General features: G+C 35.3%; 1 protein-coding gene across 1 annotated transcript in view; it reads right to left on the reverse strand.

Moving 5' to 3' along the window:
• LOC135834421 (vesicular glutamate transporter 1-like) overlaps positions 1-13,500 on the reverse strand; it is a 34,880-nt gene that overhangs the window by 15,666 nt on the left and 5,714 nt on the right. The gene's annotated exons all lie outside the window — the stretch shown is intronic.

Raw genomic sequence — 13,500 nt, forward strand, 5'->3', positions numbered from 1 at the left:
GGCAGGTCGAAAACAGGGTATATCCCGAATTTCAGCTTTATTAGATCAATTTGGTAAAACTTTGATTTTTTCTCACATTTTTGGCCAAAATATGATTTTTGAAAATTCACCAAAAATCGATAAAGACACTTTAGCACTTGAAATTTTGACATGTGATGAATTTTGGCCTGCTCTTTCGATCTAGCTTTGTGCGGTTTAAAAGATTTCTACAAGTCCTATGTTGGAATCCAAAATCTTCGATTTCAGCTAACCCCTGTCAATCAAAATGGCCGCCATTTTGTAAGTAGGGTAAATAGGGCCATTTGTTTTGAGGACAAGACCTAGAAATGTTCCTTAGGACTCCCCCTTTAAGAAAAAAGTTGTCCCGGAGGATCGGCAGGGGGTGCAATTAACCCTTATGTGGGCTCCCTGACTGTAATTACATATAAGAACATTTCATTTTCGATTTTGTAAAAAAAATAAAACAAACAAACAAACAAATTAGCCTAAGAAGAGCAAGGGCAAAAGCATTTGAAAATTCTTATTTTGATAAGTAAAAGAGCGATGTTTTTTATGGGAAATCACCAATTTTTTGGCTTAAAAATTTCAAAATTTGACTGATTTTTTTAGAAGTTTCAGTTTTGAAAAAGAATGGCAAAGAGGTCCGAACAATGTGAGGGCAATAGCTCTCAAAATATCACGTTTTGAGAAGTAAATAAAATTGTATACTACCTATGTGAGGAGTTTATTTTCGAATTTAAACATTTTTTAAAGTTTGAATAATTGATGTTGAAAATTTACGTTTCTTAGGCCTAAAATTTTCAAAAAAAAATGTCCCCAAATCCAAGACTACAAAAAAATTTGAAGAGACAACTTTAGATTATTTGAGACATTTCCAAAGGAAACAAATTGCTAATTACAAAGTTGAAGCAGTGTGCACAAAAATAACAGTTACAGCTTCTGAAATTGATTTTTCGTTATTTTTGGAAACTTTGTTTTGAAGATTTTGGATTTAAAAATATGTACTATATTGAACACATATTTTGAAAATTTCGCTCAAAAATCACAGAATTTATATTACGAGAAAAAAAGACAATTTTCAAATGCAAAGCAGGTCTATCAAATTTTTCGAAATACTGCAGACACTTTTTTTTCAAAATTAATTCGTTGTAAGTTCTCATAACTGTCCACACTGTCGAAAACAATTTCCAAAAGTTGAAGCTGCCTAAATTGTTGGGGGCCCGCATAAGGATCTACTGAGCATCCCTGCCAATCCTCCCAGGCAATTTTTCCCTAAAGGAGGAGTTCTAAAGAACATTTCTAGCCATTGTCCTCAAAAAACTGGCCATGCGCACACAATGCCTGCCATTTTGATTGACAGATCAGCTGAAATTGCAGATTTTGCGTTCCAACATAGGACTTGCTCGTAAGATCGAATGAGCAGGCAAAAGTTTAACACCTGTCAAAAATTTCAAGAGCTTAAGTGCACTTTTCGATTTTTGGTGAATTTTTGAAAATCGAATTTAAGCCACAAATGAGTGAGAAAATCAAATTGATGTGAAAACTGAAATTTAGGATGTACCCTGTTTTCGACCTGTCAAATCGATTGCAAAATGTTTGAAACAGTTTTGAGTAGTTCTGGAGCCTCCAGCAGAATTTTGAAACTTGAACTTCCATGATATTTCATCAAAACCAAACTTCATCCTGCAAACTAATTTCAATACGCCACGAAGTCGACTGCAGGTAAATTTCAGATCGTTTGGAGCTTCCAGCGATATTTTAGAAATCACTGGAGCCTCCGGGAGATTTTTGAAACCTGAAATTTTAATAAAATTAATTCATGAGATGGAGTTGGAAAGCCGAAATTCACTATGCGCAGTACGCACTATCAATTCGGGCAGATTTTGTGGCATTTTTTAAAGAACTAAAGTTTTCAAAAAGGTGTAGAAGGCTCCAAAATGGATTGAAACTACCAGCAATCTATTTCGGAGAAATGCCAAAAGAGGATGTTAACTGAATTGTATCGTTTTCCCTCAAACCAAAGAGGAAGAGTAAATTTTTGAAATTTTCAAAGAAGTGTGAAATCGAATAAATTGATGCACAAAAATACGTTTCAAACAGGAGTCGCGATGCCGATTTTTTAAATAAAAATAACGGGTAAGTACGTAATCTGTCAAGGTCATTAACAAGCACCACTCACGAGCAAGCAAGCTTTAGATTATTTGAACGAGTTTTATGGCGTTTTTTTGGAAAATCTAAATTTCAAAAAAGTAGCTGGTAGCTTCTAAAACATCTTGAAACCACTGCAGTCCACTTCATATCGAATTGAAAATTTCGGCTATCTAACTCCATTTGATAAGATTGTGTGAAAATTTCAATTTTTAAAAATGTGCTGCTGGAGACTCAAGGAATAAAAGTTGCTGAAGGCTCCAAAATCATTCGGCCCCTTCGACTTTCCACCTACATTTAATGTGATTTTTGTGAAAATTTTCAAGTTTCAAAGATCTACTGGAGGCTTCAGTAATTTAAAAAAAGCCAGTGGAGGCTCCAAAACTACTTGAAATTCACCTGCAGCCGACTTCGTAGCGTATTGAAATTAGTTTGCGGAATGAAGTTCGTCACGTTTCAAAAATTTGCTGGAGGATCTAGAAATATTCAAAACGGTTTGAAACAGTTTCCAATCGATATGGCAGGTCGAAAATAGGGTATACCCTAAACTTAAGCTTTCTACGAGTACGTCAATTTGATTTCTTCCCTCATTGTTGGCCTAAATTTGATTTTCAAAAATTCACCAAAAGTCGAAAAAGGCGCTTTATCACTCGAAATTTTTACAGGTGATGAATTTTTGCCTGCTCTTTCAAACTACCTACCATTGCGATTTTGAGCGCATGTATCCGAAATTGTACATACAATTTTAAAAACTTACATTATCACTGATAATAAAGCAATTTCCGAAATCGAAGCAACACAGCTACCTACTCTCTAAATTTGAAGCAGTGAAATTTCACTGCTTAGCAGTCACGACATTTTGGCTTCTTAAAAGCAGTAGTTTTTTACTGCAAAACAGTGAAAAATCTACTGCATTGGTCAGTAAAAATCATTTTTACTGATCAATATTTTTTAAAGTTTGAATGATAGATTTTTAAAAAGTTTGATTTTTAAAAAACAGACAGGCCTGAGCCTGAGCCACAAATGTGCCAAAAATACTCGGCAAATAAATACTTTTAGCAAGACTAAAAATTTTGTGTCTCTGTCATCCATGAAGGTCCAAAAAGTAGCTGCAAGCTTCAAAACGACTTGAAACCACCTGCAGTCAACTTTATAGCGTACTGAAATTAGTTTGCAGATTGAATTTTGGCTCTCTAACTCCATTTGAAGAAATTTTGTTGAAATTTCAAATTTCAAAAATGTGCTGAAGGTTCTAAAAATTTTCAGAAAAAGGCAGTAGGCTCCAAAATGATTTGAACCCATCTACAGTGGATTTTACATCTTGTTGATAGTGGAGTACAGAGTAAACCTTGGATTTCCAGCTCTGGTAAAATTTCGATTCTGAATGCGATTCAAAATTGATGCGCGATTCGAATCACCCCATCTCTGGTTATTCGAGTAATTCTGCGAGAATTTGTACTTTTTTTCTGTCTTTGATCAACCATTGAAGTTTTTAAATCAGGCTTTTGCATTTGAATCGAGATAGAAACGCTTTGGTAGGTGTGTAAAGGTAATTCGACGATCTTTGCGAGTGATTTAAATTTTTCAGACCCCTTTAAATCGACTTTGCGCATTTAATTTGAGATGGAAATAGTTTTCCCATACGTGTACAGCTCATTCAAAAGATCAATACTCCAAAGCGAATCTAAAAAAAATAAAATATTTGCAAAAGTCGCCGGAAAATCTTTTTACATCTGTCATTAGCGTTCCCTTCTCCTAAGAAATGCGAAAGTTTGATAAAATTAGTCTGAATAAATTCAAAAGTAGGTTATCGCATTCAAAAGCTCAATATGGTTCAAGAAAAACACCAAGAATTTTTGCAAAGGTCGCTAAACAACTGCTACATGTAGGCAAATGCTATTTTATTTCAAATCAAAAGCAAACATTTGATTAAATGGACTTCAAAAAATGTCAAAAGCAGGTCAATGTTTTCAAAGGTGCAATACATCAAAAAGTTGAACGAAAAAAATTTAAAACACTCGAGATAGTAGTTGGAACGTCCCGTCGCACAGTGGGCTGTGAGCACCCTCAAAATGCCTGTAATTCAAAAACTTATAATGAATTCTAAAACTATGGTACAATAATATCCTCCCTTATGTTTTTGGGGTCGCTGAATACAAATTTGACAATATTTTTTTCGTAGGGGTGAATCGGGAAATTCCAGTGGCTGGTAATTCTTGAGATAGTGTATTTCAAGTTGTCAATTGCCATTTTTGACCGAAAGTGACCCAACGACCTCCACAGTCAATTGTAGTGAAAAATCGTAGTGAATTTTGTTAAAATGTTACAAATTTTTTCTTACCGGGAATTTGACGACTCCTCAACATAAAATTCTTCATCCCCCACCCTTCACCCTTCCTTCACCTTCGAAAACGTACATTTTGACATATCACACATCATTATGGTCAAATTTTGAATTTTTCACCGTTTTCACCCCCTTCATCCCCCACCATTCACTCCTACGAAAAAAATATTGTCAGATTCGTGATCTACACCCTCAAAAACATACATTCCGACATATCACATATTATTATGATCGAATTTTGAATTTTTCACCCCCTTCACCCCCCACTATTCACCCCTACGAAAAAAATAATGTCAAATTCGTATTCTGCGACCTCAAAAACATACATTTCGACATATCACACATCATTATAGTCAAATTTTGAATTTTTCACCGTTTTCACTCCCTTCATCCCCCACCATTCACCCCTACGAAAAAAATATTGTCAGATTCGTGATCTACACCCTCAAAAACATACATTTCGACATATCGCACATCATTATTGTCAAATTTTGAATTTTTCACCCCCTTCACCCCCTCACCCATCACCCCTATAAAAAAAATATTGTCAAATTCGTGTTCTGCGACCCCAAAAACATAAGGGAGAATATAACTGTACCATTGTTTTAGGATTCATTGTAAGTTTTTGAATTACAGGCGTTTTGAGGGTGCTCACAGCCAACTGTGCATCGTCCTAGCAATGCATCAGCCTTTCCAGGAAAAACTATGATGGCGCATTACCATTTATCGTCTATTAGCACCGTTGCCAAAAATTGATGCGAGTTTGTCCCTTAACAACAATTCCAAAACCGTCATACAAACGCTCGAGCAGCGCACTCTACCCGTTTGGCGCGTACATCATAGGGGTAAGGGGTGGTAGTATATATGGTATTGTGGCATCAACAATTTGACCAGTTTTCCGGCATCTATACGACTAGACTTAGCCAAAAAACAGTGATGTTAATCCGGCATCCGTAAAATGATGCCACTTTGTAAAAAAGAAGCCAGATTACCGTTTAACGAAAAAAAAAGATGCCAGATGGGCCCTGAATAAATCTATATATATAAATACAGGCTTACTACGGCTTATACAGGCCCGTTTCTGGAAATGATACTGACGGTCCGAGGCCCGACGCGACGTTCCGAGACCCGATCCCGGGTCTCGGACCGTTTCTCCATGTTTTTCACAATTTTCATCATGTACACCTTAAGGCATGCTTTTTGCCAAATTTTTGTTTGGGACTCGGATCGTACGTTGAGTGCCACCACTTATACAGATTTGGTTCGCACTGTCTCTCTGTAGAGGGTGCCACCATGCTTGTATATAACGATACGAGACCCACTAAATGGTACCAACGTTACGAGACCCAATGCATCGGCAACATCGCATGCACACAGCCCAACTGTGTCTGGAGTGGAGTTGATGAGAGTTGGTGTTTTAACTAGGTATTCACTATAAGGTGTAGTCTATGTCTCATATTAATTTTATGAAATGACAACGGATCAAAGTATTATTTTTAACCTGTTTTTTTTTCTTGAGAAACGACTTCCTCAATTCAAGATACTTAATTTTTTCAATTTCCAATTGTACTTTCTGCGTTTTTTTTTTTTTTAAAGTTGAAATTTAAAAAAATGACGTACATGAATTGATTACACATCAGGAATGATTTAAACAAATTGGGGGTTTTGTAATGAAAACTAGTCCCTCTGTGAGCATGGAGAAGGTTTAAGGCTTCAGAGCAGCAATTTGATTTTTTTAGATGAAAGACGGTTCTTATGAGCTGAAAACCTGGAAACCAGTATCGAAAGTATTCACGAGAGAAAAATGTTGAGGTAAAATAAAATGAAAATATGATTTATCATGCAATTCTAAAATACACAGTGAGGGTGTCGTTTCTCCCTCACCTTACGTAATTCTCGACCTGATTAAGGGGGCTAATCCACATTTGAGGATTTCCTGAGGATTACCTCGTGTGTTTTTGACCAACATTCTTCACTTTCGATATCATTAAGAATAATACTCGTATGATGAAAATACCACTGGAGGGACTGCCTGGAAATTGACTCAAATGTGATTTAGCCCCTTTAATTAGGTCAAGAATAAGCCACGACTCAATTTTTAGCTATACGAATTTTTCACGCCTTCTGGAGAAATTGAAAATTATGCTAGAGGCCTTAGAATGACTCAGAATTATGTAACCTCATTTCCGGGCGGGGGGCGGAAGGGTTGGTTTGACATATACACCATTTGTTTAAAGCAGTGATGGCTCAAATTTGTATTATTTTCAATCAATTTTTTTTTCTTTTTGTTGTTTTCAGGAATGACTTCCTGACTCCGGGATATTTCAAAAATTTTCAATTTTTTATTGTACCTTCGAAGGTTTTTTGGTGAAAAGAGTTGAAATTTTGAAAAATTACGTCATAGTATTAACTGATTAGACACCAAAAATAATATTTAAACAAATTGAGATTTTTGTTATGAAAACTAGCTCCTCTGTAAACCTGAAGGGAATTCAGAGACGTGCCGAATTGGAGGGTGAGTGGGAGCTGTCTCACCCCCCAAACAGATAAGTATTGGAAAAAGCTGAGAATTTTTCAGGAAATTCGGGTGAATTGGAAAAAATTGGGTAAAAGTTATGTAAGCTGGGAAAATCATAGAATTGCCAAAAACCACGAGTTCTTACTTCATGAATTATAAATTTTCGAAAGCTTTCTTTTTCGCTCCGCTCGTGCAGATCATTTTCCTTTTCCTTTCTGTGACCAAAGTTGAAGAGTAGAAAAATTGAGTTTTCTAAAATAATGTGGTTTTACTTGAAATTTTTCAACAAAGGTCTCTTCAATGCATTGCAGTCAAACTGTCAAAAAATATCCTATTTTTCACCAAAAATTCGGAAACAATTTCTATGTCCCAAAAAAATGAACAGCGGATTTTCGATAGGTTTTGCCCTCACCTTGTTCAGACTTTGTTCATATTTTTAAAAATATTACAATTTCCTGACAAACAAAAAATTCTAAAGCCATAAAAACCAACTTTTCGCATCATCTTTCAAGAATGATAGATCATTTTCCTGTTCTTTTCTGTGTCAAATAATCAGTGGGTGAAAAAATAAACTTCTCACATTGAAAATTAATGTTGTTTTACTTTTGAAAAATTATCAATTTTTGATGGCTTTTGCCCTTGCTTCACTTGGGCATAAGAATAAGCCACAGCTCAATTGTTAGAAATTCAAATTATTTTTCTCGATTTCTGGAGAAATTTTAAAATTCCGGAGAAATCGAAAATAACGCTGGAGACTACAGGATGGCGAGAGATGTTAAAATTGAGTTTGGAGGAATTGATATTACCTAGTTTCGGAACTGATTTTCGTAATTTATGCTGAAGAAGTAGGAATTTGAAAAGAAAAACATAAAACACCGAAGACGGTCAATTTTGAATTTTTAAAAATTCACCAAAAATGTATAAGTCGGTTTGGACAACTGAAGTTTTGGTTACTGAGGGGAGGTGGTTAAGACGACTTTTCTTAAAATCTTGGTCCCAAAAAAATTGGAGGCAGGCACCTCATCAAGTTTCCATGCCATGCTCATGTGAAATGTGCCGCAGAGTGAGGATTTGTTGAAATTTTTTGGTATAGCTGGAACAGTTTGATTGAGGTCTACATTTTAGCATGTTCGATTTTCTCTCACATTCAAATTTTTTAACTGACTAAAACTGAATTTCGTCACCCTAATAAGTACGTAAAATAGCTAACATACTTAATTAATTTTCACAGCTTGTCTGATTGTTTGCACTTTTAGAATACTAAAAATTCTAAATTTCTGAGACGGAACTAAAAATCTCCCCTTGGCTCGGATTTTTACAGGGTACTTTTGGGATTATACATACTAAGAAAGTATTTGAGAGCTAAAAAAATTTCGCTCATCTCTCTTCTCTCACCCTCATGCAGAAAAATTTTATTTTTTACATAAAACTTTCTATTTATCAGCACGTTGGCCAAAAGATTTGAATTTCCTATGGTGTGTGGACTGAGGGCTAATCCATGGACTTTTTTTCAATTTTTTTTCGCACTGTATTTCAGCAAAAAAAAAAGAAAAGAAAACTTTTACGCTGTTATTAGTCCGAACTTTGAGAGTGTACATAGGCTAGCTTTTTCCTCTAAAATGTCGAACTAACAAGAGAACCTCCCACATGATAATCATCGGTTGGAACAAAATTTGAACTGGTGGAAAGAGGACCTTATAAAACCATCATCCCCAATTTTCAGCTGCTCAAGTTGATTTTTCGATTTTTGGGGAGCATTTGACGTTTTGTGTACACAGGTAAATCTATATCTATTCAACAAAGAAAATCTGAAAAACTTACAAATATCCATCTCTCTAGCGTATCAATTTCCACTGTTTAAATTCTTGCCAAAGGCAGTCTTCTAGATCACCTGTCAAAATTTCAAGTGCTAAAGTGTCCTTTTTGAATTTTAATGAATTTTAAAAAAATTAAATGTACGCCAAAAATGCAAATAAAAATCAAAATTTTACCAAATTGTCCTAGAAAGCTGAAATTTGGAATATGCACTATTTTCGATCTGCCAAATCGATTGAAAACTGTTTCAAACTGTTTTGAGTGGTTCTGGAGCCTCCAGTAGTTTTTTGAAACTTGAAATTCCCAAAAAAATCCATCAAATGGAGAAAAAACTAATCTTAATGCGCTACGAAATTGACTGCCAGCGGATTACAAGTCGTTTTGGAGCCTCCAGCGATTTTTTGAAACTTGAAATTGCGACAAAATTTCATCAAATGGAGATGGAAAGCCGAAATTTATTCCGCGCTCTCATTTTAACACCCTCTGAGATGACTTCAGTTGGGTTCAAGTCATTTTGGACCCTACAGCGATCTTTTGAAAACTATTGGAATCTCCAGCAGATTTTTGGAATTTGAAATTTTCACAACATGTTATCATATGGAGTTGGAAAGCCATCATTTATTTTGCAAACTAATTTAAATATGTACTATAAAAAGTCGACTGCAGGTGGTTTCAAGTGATTTTGAAGCTTCCAGCTCTTTTTAGAAATTTCAATATTCCAAAAAATGCCATAAAACCTGTTCAAATAATCTCAAATACGCGTGCTCGAAATTGGTGCTGGTTAATGACCTTCACGAGCGATAAAGTATTGACCAGTTATTGTCTTAAAGTCGGTGTATTTTTTTTGTGCATCGATTTCATACTAATCACGCTTCCACCTACGTTTGAAATAAAAAGAAGAAATTCGGTTCACACCTTACTTTTGACATTATTTCGAAGTGGATTGCAGGCAGTTTCAATCCATTTTGAAGCTTCCTGTGCCTTTTTGATAACTTCAGTTTTTTTGAAAAAAAATTTTTTAATGCCACAAAATCTGTCCAAATTAATTTTTGTACGTAGGTACTGTGCAAAGTGAATTTGATGAAATTATCCGGGAAATGCAAGTTTCAAAAACCTACTGAAGGTTCCAGTAATTTTCAAAAAGTCGCTGGAGGCTCCAAAACGACTTGAAATCTACCTGCAATCGACTTCATAGGGTATTAAAATTAGTTTGCTGAATAAATTTCGGTTTTCCATCTCCATTTTGATGGAGTTATGTCGAAATTTCAAGTTTCAAAAATCTGCTGGAAACTCCAGTAGTTTTTAAAAAATCGCTGGAGGCTCCAATGACTTGAACCCATCTGATGTCGTCTTCAGAGGGTGTTAAAATTAGAGCGCAGAGTAAATTTCGGCTTTCCATCTCCATTTTATGAAACTTTGTCGAAATTTCAAGTTTCAAAAGGTAGCTGGAGGCTCCAAAACGACTTGAAATCTACCTACAATCGACTTCATAATGTATTGAAATTAGTTTGCAGACTGAATTTCGGCTTTCCATTTCCATTTGATGAAATTTTGTCGAAATTTCAAATTTCTAAAAGTCGCTGGAAGCTCCAAAACGACTTGGAATCTACCTGCAATCGACTTCATAGCGTATTGAAGTTAAAATTCTCGCCTTCTTTGGGCTTCTTGCCAAGAATTATCTTAAGATTCACTCCCCCCCCCCCAAAGACGCGAAATGGTCTCGCATTCGGACAAAAAATACTAAAAAATTCTACTGATATGTATCATGTCTGACATTTTAAAAAACGTGGAACTATACGTGCATGACCTGACTTTTGAAAACATTCTGGCTTTTTGACTTTTAGTTATACCTTGGTAGGTATGTCAGACTGTACAAATTTTCAAAGAAATCAGTAATTTCCGAAGTTTCTAATCAAGAACTGTGACATTTTGAGGCAAAATTTAAAAAAAAAATGAGAATAAACATGAGCAAAAAAGAAATGTATCTGGGATTCAAAACTGCCCTTGGAGAGAGAGACTCATTTTTCTTGGTTCTCCAATCCCCTCGATTTTAATATGTTCGTATTTATTTTCTACTCAACAGAAAAGAACTTCATTACCTGCTTTAAATAGGTAACCCCAAAAGTAGTTGTATCTCCATACACCGGAGACATTTCAAATTTTTCAGACGACGTGATGATAATACAAATTTTTTTTATGTGAATAAGAAAAATTTTAAAAATCCGAGCCAAGGACCGTCCGGAATTGTCACGAGTTTGTAAAAGCACGTGATGATGTAAGTAAAATAACGCGGCAACGTTGCAGGGACTCGGACAGTCGGCATGATATCCTCAAGGGCCTCGTAGCGTCGGTAGTGTATACTAGGTCTCGAAACGTAGGCAAAAAATAAGATATACATCACTTAAAAAAAAATTAATTTTCCTTTCCCCTCAATAGCCACCAACATAACCCCCTACTAATACATCACAAATCAGCTTACAATTTATTTCTATATATATTTCTAAGCCCGGGCCTCGGGTCGTCAGTGACATATACCGGGCCTCGCAACGCTATTAGGTTCCATATATATAAATATATACATATTCTAGGGGGCAATCTCGTAACCTTTTTCTAGATTAACCAGCAAACTCATAACGTTTTGGCAAACTCGTAACCTTTTTAGGACGTGACTTTGCGATGAGGTGCTATATGAATCTACAAGGTGTGGGGAGTCTACTGGCAAAGTTTGAGCAGGGACGTGAGATTGCTGTTTATACAATTTCTCATTTGACTCAATTTTCAAATGAGTGCATAGCCTAATTATTATCTACGAGGACATGAGAAAAAGGTGCTTATTGCCAAGAACCATTTTATTCATTTTTCAAGTTCTGTTTGGTGATTCTGGTGGTTGAAGGTCTCCTCTTTCACATGGCGTGGTCAAAAATCGTCTAAAATGAATTTTTGACTGCTCAATTTCAATTTAAAGTTGATTATACAGGTCCGCATTTTCGTGTTTTTCAACATTAACATTGATTTTACGAGGAATGTATGCATCCTATGAAAAAAAAGCAATGAAGGAAATTGTAGAGCATAAAATTTCCTTTCTGCTCAGAGCTGGTTATTTTTTTGTAGGATGCTTTGTTCAAAATGTATTTGCGAAAAACATGGATGCATAGGACTTGAAAAAAAAAAGCTTTCCTGAAAAATTGATGTTTCGGCAATGAGCAACTTTTCCACAGGGCCCCCAAAAATCAAGTTAACGAATATAACGCGGCCTAACATCGAGTACTATCAGGCCTATGGGGTGACGCGTCGAGCGTATGCACAGCAACGAAGTTATAGAGGGGTCTTGAGATTGCTGTTTATACAAAACGTTACGAGTTTGCCTGTATGCGGCTATACATAAATATATATATAAAAACTGACACACCGGGAATCGTCTATTTTGAGCTCAAAACGTTGAGAACTATCAAAATTTTTCATCCCCGACCTTTTTATCCAAAGTTGGGCCTACCGCAATAGCCATCATTTTTTACAAAAATTTGGCTAAAAAATCGGTAAAATTCGAAGAAATTCAGGGCCATTACCCTCAAGTATTTTTACTTCCACTTTCGTGTACCATTTCTTACTCCCAATCGAATCAAAACAACTGGAAATAGGTCGAAATACATAAAACATATTGATTTGGAATTTTGAAAAATATGTACTTTTCTTTTTTGAAATTTTATTTCAAACAAGGATGATCAGATTTTTTATCAATAAATTGATTTCACTTTTTCTCGTAGAAAACTTAGCTCGTTTTTTACATTCATTTGCATTAATCGTATTACCTAATGCATCCAATATTAATCATTAGATTTCTCATTTTTGAAAATTTTCAATCATTTACCTACTCAAGATTATTCTCAAATTTACAAAATATCTAATCAAAATACTCGCGCTTCGTGAAATGAATTTGATAAACCTGCACCATCGACATAGGAGATTAACTGAAACCACAACTGAAAAAAATAAGTTCACTATGATTCAGAAGTGGCAATAAATTTCCGTTTATTACCTTGCCACAACATCTACTACTGGAGATGATCCGCACACGAAAAATACGAAGAATTACGTACATATGTGGTACTTGGAAGTAAAAAGTAAAGACGGATTTTCGTATAGTAACCGGTTGTAATTTCCAGAGATAGTTATCCAACGTAGGTTAATACGTTTTTTTCTTATCTGCTTCTTTTTTTTGCAAACATGCCCTTGAAATTTTGAAGACGGACCTGCAGGTAGCCTAGTCATCGTCAATTTTTTTTTTTCAAAAACTGGTCATCTTCGCTTATTTACTCAGAAATTTATCACTGAACTGAGTAATTTTAGCCTTATTACGAGTAGGTATTTTAAAAGCAGTACCCACGAAGCTACATTCCATACGTTGTTTACATATAGGAAATAATTTAAATGAATCATAGATATGTTTAAATACATAGGTACTAGATAAGTAATTATCAGGTATAGGTGCTTAAATTATAACGGAAAGGTACCAATATTTTGCTCTATATTTATACGCGAAACGATGATTTCGATTACCTATATTATCGACATATAGCCAACTAAGGGAAGGCTCGTAATGTGTACGTGAGAAGAGGAAGTGCTGAATTAGGAAATTTTTGTCATTTGTATTGGTTTCCTTGTAGGTAGTCAAAAT

The sequence above is a fragment of the Planococcus citri genome, chromosome 2 (genome assembly GCF_950023065.1).
Source record: "Planococcus citri chromosome 2, ihPlaCitr1.1, whole genome shotgun sequence".
NCBI classification, from domain to species: Eukaryota; Metazoa; Arthropoda; class Insecta; order Hemiptera; family Pseudococcidae; genus Planococcus; species Planococcus citri.